Source organism: Mirounga leonina, unplaced genomic scaffold (assembly GCF_011800145.1).
Source record: "Mirounga leonina isolate KUSES-001 unplaced genomic scaffold, KU_Mleo_1.0 Mir_127, whole genome shotgun sequence".
In the NCBI taxonomy this organism is placed as follows: domain Eukaryota; kingdom Metazoa; phylum Chordata; class Mammalia; order Carnivora; family Phocidae; genus Mirounga; species Mirounga leonina.
This window is the reverse complement of record NW_023270316.1, coordinates 58,931,711-58,942,385: the sequence shown is the minus strand read 5'-3', so window position 1 is coordinate 58,942,385 and position 10,675 is coordinate 58,931,711. Positions and strand designations below refer to the sequence as shown.

Genomic DNA, 10,675 nt, shown 5'->3' with positions numbered 1-10,675 from the left:
GTGGGCTGGTGCTGTCTGGGCTGGGAATTCTAGGGTGTTGGGCACCTGGAACATGGTTTGGAGGAAAAGGGCAAACTTTGGGTCATGTTTCTTGATGTTGTAACAACCTCCTTAACTTCCATCCAACCTCTTCTCTGCAGTGTATCAGAGAGAATTTTAAAAAATGTAAACCATAGCATTTTACTCTCTCCTAAAAAATCCTTTAAAGGCCTCCTATTGCATTTGAAATAAAATCCTTTAAAAGCCTGCAAAGCTCTAAGTGGTACTTCAACATGCCAAGCTCTTTGGGAAGAGCCTTCATCCAAGAATCTCTCTTTCTGAAACATACTCTCCTACCTGCTCCTCACATGGCCAAATTCAGTCTATTTTATGGTTCCTGGTTTAAATGCCACCTCCTCTCCAAGTACAACTTCCATGTTATTTGCTATCACTGCATCTTGTTTATTTCCTTCAGAGTACAAATAACAAACGCATTCACCTATTTGTCTTCTCCTCCACACTGCCATTGTACAAGGGAGACTGTCACATACAAGTCGACTCTGAGATGGAGATTAGCATGTAGGAAGTTATTAGGGAGTACTCTATCAACCCCTGTTGAACAAAAGAAAGCAAGATGGAACATCCATCAGGCAGTGGACCCCAGAAAGGGGCCTGACTTTGGGCAAAACAATTCTCTTCAGCCGAAGCACTTCCTCAGAGGGCTGACAGCTCTAGTCTGGACAGGGCAGTAGAGTACCCAGATGGTCCATGCCTTGTGCAGATGCGTTTTCCTCACATGAGTTCTGGATGTAGCTTCTTGCAGAACTCCGGGCGGGCCTGTTCCCTGGAAGGAAGGTTAGTAGCGTGAACTACATCCCCCTGCTGTTGTAGCTGGCATTAGGCTGCAACCAATACTCATCCTCTCTCTTTTCTGTGGTCCATTCTAGATTCTCTTCACTGTTGATTAGCACCTCTGAAGGTTTAGGTGACTTACCTCGTGGAGTGACAGATTCTTAAAACTGATGAGTTCCAGTTCCTGTTTATCATGTCCTTCTCGGGCTGCCCCTGCTGCTCTTGTCCATTTGCCATCAAAATTGCACAGGTACTAAAAGATGTCCTAGTTGAATACCGGGATGCCAAACATATGCCTCCCTGTCTCCACTGTGTAATCGTAGCTCTACTGTCTCTTGATAATAAGAGTCAACTACCCCCATGAGGATCTTTGTCTTGCCTGCTGGTCTTTGGCATGAAGGGCCCAAAATGCTGGGTGGTGGTATAGTTTAAAGTTCATTGAAGACTCTTGCTGTTCCTGGTAGAAATGTTTCCCCTTTGGAAACTAAGACCTTTAAACCTGTGGTTACGCTTGTGAGGATGAAAAACAGAAATTCCCCCAGTGGGTCATTGGGATTGATGGTACATAGGGATGCTCCTGCTTCCACAACTTTGATCACACTTCCAGGTATTCTCCTGTGGGGGATACAGCATCATACAATGGTGATTGATTCAGAGCATGACTGCGTCCTGGAGAGTAGCACTTTATCCTCACGGGTATCATCTCCAAGCTGGTACTTCAGCTAATCTTTCTGGGCGGTATGCCATGTGACGGGTCCAAAGTCAATTCCATGGTCATATGCCCACTGCTACATCCCTCTGCTATGTAATGGGTTCCTTGATTGGATACAATGATATATGGGATGCCATAATGATGGATCAAATACAATATAAGCCCTTGGACAGTCATGTTGGCTGAGGCTCAGCAGGCAAGAAAGGCAAACCCATAGAATATGAGTCTATTCATGTTGAAATGAGTGACTGCCTCATCCAGGGTGGGAGGAGTCCAATATGGTTGCCTTTTCACCAAGGAGCTCTTTGGTATCTTCAAGGGATAGTGCAGTACTGAGTCTCAGCAATGATTCCTGTTGCCGGCAGGTTGATCATGTGGCCACGGGAATAGTTAAATTAATGTTGGTGAGTGGGAGATCATGCTTGTGGGCCCATGTATAGCTTTCCTCCTTGTTACCATGTCTTTTCTGTTCATGAATCCACTGTGCCAGAACTGGGTGGCTGACGGAAAAGCTGTTTGGCACTAACTGGCTGAGTCATTCTACTTGGGTGTTTAATGCCTCTTCAATGGTAGATGCTCTCAGAATCTGTGGAGGAAAGGGATGGAAGCAAGATTGGGCAGAAAGAAAATAGGCTTCAGTACGGTCACAACCAGGGCTCAGCCAACCCTGTGGGAAGTTCTGAAGCTGGGATGATTCTTTAGAATTGTCCCTTACTGAGGTAAGGGAGTCTGGTCTTAACAATCCCACATTGATCAGTCATTTCTTGCAAGGTGCTCCTGGAAGGGGCATGACCTTGGGTAAGGTAGCATTCTTTAGTTAAGAAAATGACTGAAGAGGTCAGTGCATCACCTTCTCAGAAGCTGGGAGAGTAAGTCCTTCAGTCTTAAAGGAGAGATAGGCTGGAATAGCATAGCTTCTGTGAAAGAGACCATTACTATTTCTCACCAGTATATTTCACCCAAGCTTAATACAGTGCTTAGCACACAGTAGGCATTCAAAAGATCTTTTTGAGTAAATAAATTACTGAAATGTCCTGCTTTCTTAGTTTGGAGTATAAAGGTCAACATCTCATCCCACCTTCCAACATTTTACTATGAGAATTTCAAAATTTGAAGGAAAGTACAAAAACCATTTCCAGATTTAACATTTTGTTATATTTGCTCTCTCTTTTCATGGATAAATATGTGTACAGTATTAATCTGGTTTTTTTGTTTGTTTGTTTGCTGAACCATCTGCAGACCTCATGACACTCTGTCCTTAAACACTCAGGTATGCATCTCCTAACAATAAGGACATTCTCAATATTACTATGATCATATCTGAATAAATAACAGAACAATTTAAAAGTCACCTAATATCTAATATCGGCACATATTAAATCTCTATGATTCTCCACAAAATATCTTTTACAGCTTCAAAAAATTTTTCAACCATGATTCCACCCAAGGTTCGTGTATTACATTTGAATATCATTTTTCTTTAGTATCTTTTAAACTGGGACAGTCCCCCTCCCCTTTTTCCCCAATAGACTTAACTTTTTGAAGAGACCAAGGCTAGGAGGGTTCTTGTACCCCATTCCGGATTTGTCTGATTGTTTACTCATAGCGTCCTTTTGTTTGTCCCAGGTAACGTCACCTGCAATATTCCAAACCAATGAAGCAAGCCCCATCTGAGAATATTCTTCCTACCCCCTATCAGCACCCTAGCATCATTCCAAGAAGTCATCAAGATACATACTAATACCCAGAGGATCAGTCCTGCTTCACAGTCAATTGAAGTCAAAACTCTAGCTCCCTGGAAGACAAAAGACCTCATAACTCCTACCAGAAGCTGGTGGCTTCCTAATGAACCATGTTGCTCCTGGTGGTACTGCCATTGCTAAATGAAGGTGGCCCCAGCACCACTGCTGATGAATAAAGTAAATATGGCACTGTCAGTTCATGTGGTCAGTGCAGGGCTTCCATATTTAACAAGCTCTTTCATCTGACCAAGGACAAGGAAGCCACTCTAAACAGAGTGTATTGGGTCACCTTTATGCAGAAGGTGGTCTTGTGTAGGAGCAACATAGACACAATAAGTTCTGTGCTTCAGAGGGTCTCATGCCTGATCTAGGGAACAGAGTAGGTTTATCTCTTTATGTCACCTGTTCAGCATAGCATCTGCCCTCAGTGCAGGGGAAGAAATCAACCAGCAGAGTACTTTACTACTTTAGCCAGCGCTAAGACACTTGTTTGCTTATTGATGTGTTCTTGGGGTGACGGAAAAAAGGAATTAGAATAAAAATTCTTTTCCAATTCTCCATTACCACTTCTCTCAATCTTCCCCCCTCCCTGTTTTATGTTTATTTATTCCAACTATAAGAGCAGAAATTATCCCCAAAGTAGTTTGAGGTTGTAAAACTAATTGTGACTGATCACGTTTACCCGTTCGGTTAAGCTAATTGGAAAATCAAGGGGCGCTTTGTTGAGTGTCCAACTCTTGATTTCGGCTCAGGTCATGATCTTGGGGTTGTGAGATGGAGCCCTTCATTGGGCTCCATGCTCAGCAGAAAGTCTGCTTGGGATTCTCTGTCTCTCCCCCTCTGTCTGCCCCTCCTTCCCCACCCCCACCCCCTGGCTCTCTCTCCCTCTCTCTCAAATAAATAAAAAAATCTTAAAAAAAAAAAAAAAGAAAGAAAATCAAGGTGGAATCTCTTTCTAGGTAGATTCTATATTTTACTACATTTGTAAAATCCCAAGACTTACTCTATCCTCAATTTTCAAAAAAATAATTATATTGTTTTTGCGGCTTTCAGAACAGATGTCTGTGTGTTACAACTGTGTATTACATAAACAGGTAAGCAATCTTATATAGTGAAATAAATGTTTCCTATTTAGCCATTACAAGAGTTGCTGGTTTTATGGCTTCTTTTTTTTTTTTTTTTTAAGATTTTATTTATTTACTGAGAGAGAGCATACATGAGCAGGGAGAAGGACAGAGACTCTCAAGCAGACTCCCCACTGAGCGTGGAGCCTGACACAGGGCTCAATTCCATGATCCTGAGATCATGACCTGAGCCAAGAGTCGGATGCTCAACTGACTGAGCCACCCAGGCACCCTTCATTAGGTTCTTGACAGATACTTTTTGCCAGCATAGTCATGTCTTAGCATGAACATTAAGGGGGATCCTCCCTTCCTGATGGAAGTAGAACCAAGTTTCTTCCTTAAAGTACTACTTATAAATTGAGTTATTTTGCCCAGTAGTTTAGAGTGGTCTAAAATAATCTTGTTTGGAACAAGTAATTTTGCTACTTTTAGATAACAATTACAGAGAGCTTTTGAAGTTGGGAAAAAAAAAGGTAAAAAAATCACCTAGCACTAGTCTACAGGCCAATTTTAGGTTAAGAGGCTATGATTTGTCTGAGAGAAAGTTACTGAATCCAACAAATAACACTAATACTAATAAATATGTCAGTCTTAACAGCAATGTTAACCAATTAGGTTTCCTTTGTCCCAGAGTAACTGAGGTCACCAAGTCCAGCTATATAGGGTTACTCACTTTTCCTAAATAAATAATACTGTTTCATGCCTTCCTACCTTTGAACATACTATTCTCTCTTCTGGAAGGTCTTTCTCTCCCTTCCATCTAACTACTACATGTCCTCCAAATTCATTTTCCCAGGAAGTTTTTTTCCTGGCCTTCTAATAGTGGTCCTTCCTTTGTGTTCACCTGGCACCCTGTATCATACTTTTCACACTGTACTGGAATAATGAAACAAACTACATATTCCTTGAGATCAGCAACCATGTCTTATCCAACCTTTTACTCTCAAAGATGTGCCAAGTATAGCATCTGGCACATGATAAGCAGTGAGTGCTCAGGAAGTATTTGATGACTCAAACCCCAAACCTCAATATTTTTCTCAAACAAGTATGTTTTACAGAAGCTCTTTTGATCAGATGGTAGCGTAAAGAAACTGACATCAGTTTTTTTGTGTGTGGGTTTTTGTTGTTTTGTTTTGTTTTTTTTGAACAAAGTAGGCTCAAGAATTTTTAGTAAATTCACTAACTGCTACAACCTTGATGGTGCCACTTCATTCAGTGGATATGGAGGGTCTACCACATTGACCTTCATTCAGTGGATATTGTATTAAGCCCAGAAGTCCTGTTTCAAAGACTTCATAATCTAAGGAAGAAGATAGCAATAGACAATTTACCTCTTATGGAAAATGTACATTTCTAGGCAGAGTGAGACTTATGTATCAAAATATGTAGTTGCCAGGAAATTAGGAAGAAGTTACTGCAGACACTGTCTGAATGAATTTCAAATGCTGAAGCTGTTGAATCAGGGAGGAGGATGCAGAGAAGGAACACAGGAGTAGGTGGTATTTGATCTGGATTTTGAAAGATGAGTAGGAGACTGATTAGTACCTTGGGGTGTTGTTAAAGATAACCAGAACTCCACAATAGTTAAAGCAGTAAACAGATTTTATTCAGAACTATTGGCAATAGGAGAAAAGAGACCTCAGTATACAACTGGGCTTGATTGCACTACGGCAATAGTTTTTGAATAAAATCTGTTTTAATGCCTTAAGTACTGTCTGACTCTGGTTTTCTTTAAGAGGGAGAGGGTAGTGATTCCAGGGCATTTCAGAGTCGTGAAAGAATGAATGAATGCAAAGACAGGTAAAGCAACTTAGGGGAAAAGTTAGTAATCCAAAAAAAGTTGAGTAGTCAAGGAAAACAGGAATTCTCTGTAGCCAGAGCCTAAAGTACTGCTGAGGAAGTGCTGGAAGATGTGGAAAAGCAGCCTCCTTCCAGTAGATTGAGTTGTTTGGTGATACTTAGAAAATGTTTTTCTGTTTATTCATGGGAGTTCAAGCGGGAAAGGTAAGTCTGAAAAAGACTGCTTAGAAAGTTATGCCAAGAAGTTTGGACTTTATTCTGTAGCCTGTGAAGCGAACTGGAGTTTTCAAAGGCTGTACAATACTTTATAAAGATGATTGTGGTCTCAACAGATGACAAGCTAGAGCAGCACAAAGCAACCCCGGCCCCAGTTTACTCATTCATAAGAAGGAAAGGGTTGGGTCATTTGCTGTCTTAGGTCCCTTACAATCCTGGGGGCATGCTTCCGAGGTACGTCAGCCTTCCTTTCACCACCTGGGCCCCATGCCTCACTCCCTCCTTCCTTCGGGTCAGGATCCAGTTGCCACCTTCCCTACCTTCCCGCCTAGCGCAGCTGCTCTCGGACCGGTAGGAAATGGGGGGCGGGAGAGACATCTCTGGAGTTCAGCGAGTCCTCCTCCGAAACCCTCTGACCTCGGCAGCACCACCTGGGTAGGCTAGAGGGAGCAGGACGCGCCACGGGGCAGGGAGAGGAGTGTGCAGTCGCTTTTCCGTCCTCGGTCCCCGCGGGAGGCTAGCCGGCCGTCCCCACGGCGAAACAAGCCATCGGGGAGGGCAGCGGGAGCCAGTCCCTCGAGCGTCCCTGGCTCCCTGAGACAAAAGCCTGCGAGTCTCGGCGGTCACCGAGCTCCACCGAGACTCCCCTCGGAGACCCCCGCCCTAGAGCCCAAGGACGCCCACTCCGGGGCACCGCCAGGTGGGAGGCTGAGCCCGGAGGCCGCCGGGCGCGCGCGGCGTCGGCGTCACGTGAGGCGGCCCGGCCACGTGACCCGGCGGCCCGGCCCCTGGCGCCCGCCCCCCGCTCCTCCCCTTCGCCGGGCGTCCGGGCCGCGGCTGCCAGTGGGTTCTCCGGCCCGCCGAGCTCCCGAGATCCCCGCGGCTGGGCCCGGCCGGACGGCGTGAGACAGCGGCTTGGCGTCCCAGGTAGCTGGTGGGGCGCGGGCCCGAGTTCACGGGCGCCGCTTCCGCCCCTGCCCTTCTCCTTGCTCCCGTTCCCCGCGGGCCGGGCTGGCGCGTCCCGTTCTCCTGCCCGCTCCCTCCCTCCGGCTGCGGGCCTCGGCCCCCCGGCCCCCCGGCCCCCCGGCCCCCGGCCGCGGGTCCGCGGGGCGCTGCGTCCCGGCGGATGTCTGCGACGCCAGCACGGCACCCTGAGCACCTCTGCTGGCGTTTCTTCCGAGGGGGCGAGAAAGGGTGGGGGGAGGCTAGCGAAAGTTTTCCCGGCTCCCTCTCTTCTTTGAGCTGTTGGGACGCAGCTTTGCTCCCAGCTGAAGCCTGTTACCACTCTCGGCGCTGTTCTGCGGAGAAGAGACCTCCCCTCCGACTCTCCTCCCCATCCTCACTCGGCCCTTGCCAAGATCTTAGCATCTCCTCCTTCACCTCCGGAGGGTAGTGGTGTCACAAACCATATTCTCCACTGTTTCCCTTTCCTCCACAACACGGCTTCCGCAAAGGGGCATTCACTTAGGGACCTTTATCCAGGAGTGCGGCGAACTGAGTGAAATACTTCTCTTGTCCTCCCTCGGGTATACTACCTACTCTGTTTTATAGGAGGTGACCATCGAGGCATGCTCTGTTCTCTCGTAAGTGGCTTTTTGTGTATTTGTTTGCATGCGAGACATTCCGATGTCATCTTTGCAGCTGGGGATTACAATTTTATAAAGCAGTATTATAATATTGCTTAAAAATTCAGATTCCAAGTCTTATTTGACTTTGGCCTATTTGGGGGGGGATTATAGTTCTTGGGGGCAAAAACTGAGTTTCTGAGACAGTTGTGCATTGTGGAATAGTAACATCAAAACATCACGGTATATCATGCTGAAAGGAATGGATACATGAGCTAACCCTGAGGGCAGTTTATAGTGTGCTTTAAACTTTAGAAAGTATCCATTTGAAGTGAGCACTGGGTGAATTTCACCTCTCTGAAGTGCTTTCAGGGTTGAGTAGGTAACTGTGTATTTCCATTCTGTTAATATAGCAGTTAATCTGTGAGGTGGGTATCTTTTAATCCATTGTGTGAATACCAGTCTATTTATTAAGTACTTCTGGACAGGTCCTATTTTTTCTTCCCTCTAGAAGAAGAGGAAGGATATTAATCATTAAAGAGATTTCTTCTACAGTGATTTTTATGGGTGTGATCCAAATGATCAAATTCTGGGAACTTCAGAAAGCAAATAGCCTTAAAAAGCTACCTAGTTTGTAGCTTAAAAAAATTCTTTACAGTTTTTAAAAATGAAGAGTGCCAACGTGTTCTAGCAAGAGCTTTGGCTTCATCTTAATCAGCAGCTCAAGCTGGGAAGTCGACAGTGTCCTCCTTTATTTGAAAGTCACTGTGGGGAAGGTGAAACTGAAAGGAAATCAAAGACCATTATTATTATTCTTTCTGTGTGTACTACATTAAACAGTAATTCATGCATCATAAACAAGGTGGGGACGCTCAAGGATTCTAGAGTACAGCCAGGGCATTAGGACACATTTTTAAGATATTCTGTGGTTTAAAAAAAAATCTAAAAATGTTACATATTGTGTACATGTTGAGGAATGCACAGGAGGCATATGATAAATGTTGTTTGAGTTTAACCAGAATAGACTTCATAGAGGAGGTCAGTTAATCAAGTGATTAATCAAGTGATTAAATCAGTTATGTATTTGAGCCATAACATGGACTTAATTTTTTAAAATTTCTAAGTACATTAAGTCCACAATATAGACTTTTTTTTTTTTTAATTTTGCAAGGAAGCAATGAAATTTAGAATCTACAGAAGCATAGGGCGCCTGGGTGGCTCAGTCGTTAGGCGTCTGCCTTCGGCTCAGGTCATGATCCCAGGGTCCTGGGATCGAGTCCCGCATCGGGCTCCCTGCTCGGCAAGAAGCCTGCTTCTCCCTCTCACATTCCCCCTGCTTGTATTCCTGCTCTTGCTGTCTCTCTCTCTGTCAAATAAATAAATAAAATCTTTAAAAAAAAAAAAAAAGAAACTACAGAAGCATAAAAAAGAATGTCTATCACCTATAATTATACCATCTGAAGATAACAGCAGTTAATATTTTGGGGCATACATCCTTTTTACTATACAAATTTACTGGGTTGCTGTGTTCAGATAGAGTTCAGGTAATAAGAGCTACTGTGATATACAAATCTAGTTCATACCTGGGTCTAGGAGAGTCAATAGCAAAGGTTTGAGTATTGAGGAACTTAGCCAGATCTATATAATTTTGAGTTTAGATGGAGTTTTTTTTTTAGTATTAGATTTTAATAAATGAGATCATACTCATGCATACCTAAGAAATCGTAAAGTGTGAAAGGACTTTAGGAGGTAATGAATTTCAGTTGGGAAAGACTATACTCAGGCCATTCCCGAAAGATAGTATCTATACTTCCCACAGCCCCAGAAAAGAAGATTCCATGGCTTTCCTGAGATTAGCATTCCACAGGGGCAAAAGAGTATGTTTGCTGAGATGTTCTTTTCGATGCTTAAGAAAAAGTTTTAGTTTTGGAGATGGACCAAGTCTGTCGGGTTCTAGTGCTTCAGTCATGAGCTCAACTAGTATAGTGGAAACATCTAGTAATATTGTTGACAGCTGTGGTGAAGTGTTTCTGAGATTACTGCCAGCAATTCTTCCCATCCCTATGTTGACTGCACTACCTCCCATTAAGAGATGGAGTCTCTATCTGCTCCGTTTGAATCTCGGAGGAGAGACCACCTGCAGTGGCCGCGCTATGTGAGTGAGGCCCGTGTCAGCCTTTACTTAAGCTCCCAGTGCCCATGACCTCATGAGTACCTCACAGAATTGAAAGAAATAACAAACAGCTCTTGTTTTAAGCCACTGAGTTTTGGGATGGTATGTTACTTAGCAAAAGATGATTGAAACAACAACATAGCACCTTGTGCCATATAATCCTTGGTGTAAATCTGGTTCACATATATGTCAGTCCCAAGATGTGATCCCTGAGCACAAAACTGAGATCAGGATATGCAGTAGTGTGCCTTAGTGATAAATCTCTAAATTATTAAATCTTTACTTCATATTACATAAGGATGTACTTACTGAATAAATTTAACTGCTGTGACAGTATCTTGTACTCTACGGGGTAACTGGTTACGTCAAAAATCAGTGAACATGTTTTAAAGGAATTACCCATTATTGAGGTGAATGGATATGTGGTGTTTTCTTGCAGTTTGCCGTTTGATGAATTTAGTACCATGATTGTAGTTGTAAATACTTAAAGTACAAATGTAAGATCTGCTGCA

General features: G+C 43.9%; 1 protein-coding gene and 1 long non-coding RNA gene across 4 annotated transcripts in view; one reads left to right on the top strand and one right to left on the bottom strand.

The window, feature by feature from the left end:
• Window positions 1–420: 420 nt before the first annotated feature.
• LOC118009455 lies at window positions 421–7,157 on the bottom strand. 2 transcript variants are annotated; one of them, XR_004678934.1, is made up of 3 exons: window positions 6,684–7,157; window positions 3,080–3,179; window positions 421–2,129 (listed from the first exon to the last, which is right to left on the bottom strand). It is a non-coding gene; the product is annotated as an uncharacterized LOC118009455 (long non-coding RNA). The 2 variants fall into 2 exon arrangements; XR_004678935.1 differs by lacking the exon at window positions 3,080–3,179.
• Window positions 7,158–7,236: 79 nt separating this feature from the next.
• RCBTB1 (RCC1 and BTB domain containing protein 1) overlaps window positions 7,237–10,675 on the top strand; it is a 49,915-nt gene continuing 46,476 nt past the window's right edge. For both annotated transcript variants that reach the window (XM_035003432.1, XM_035003431.1), the window contains exon 1: window positions 7,237–7,352. The gene's annotated coding sequence lies outside the window, so the exon portion shown is untranslated. The remainder of the gene's footprint in view (window positions 7,353–10,675) is intronic.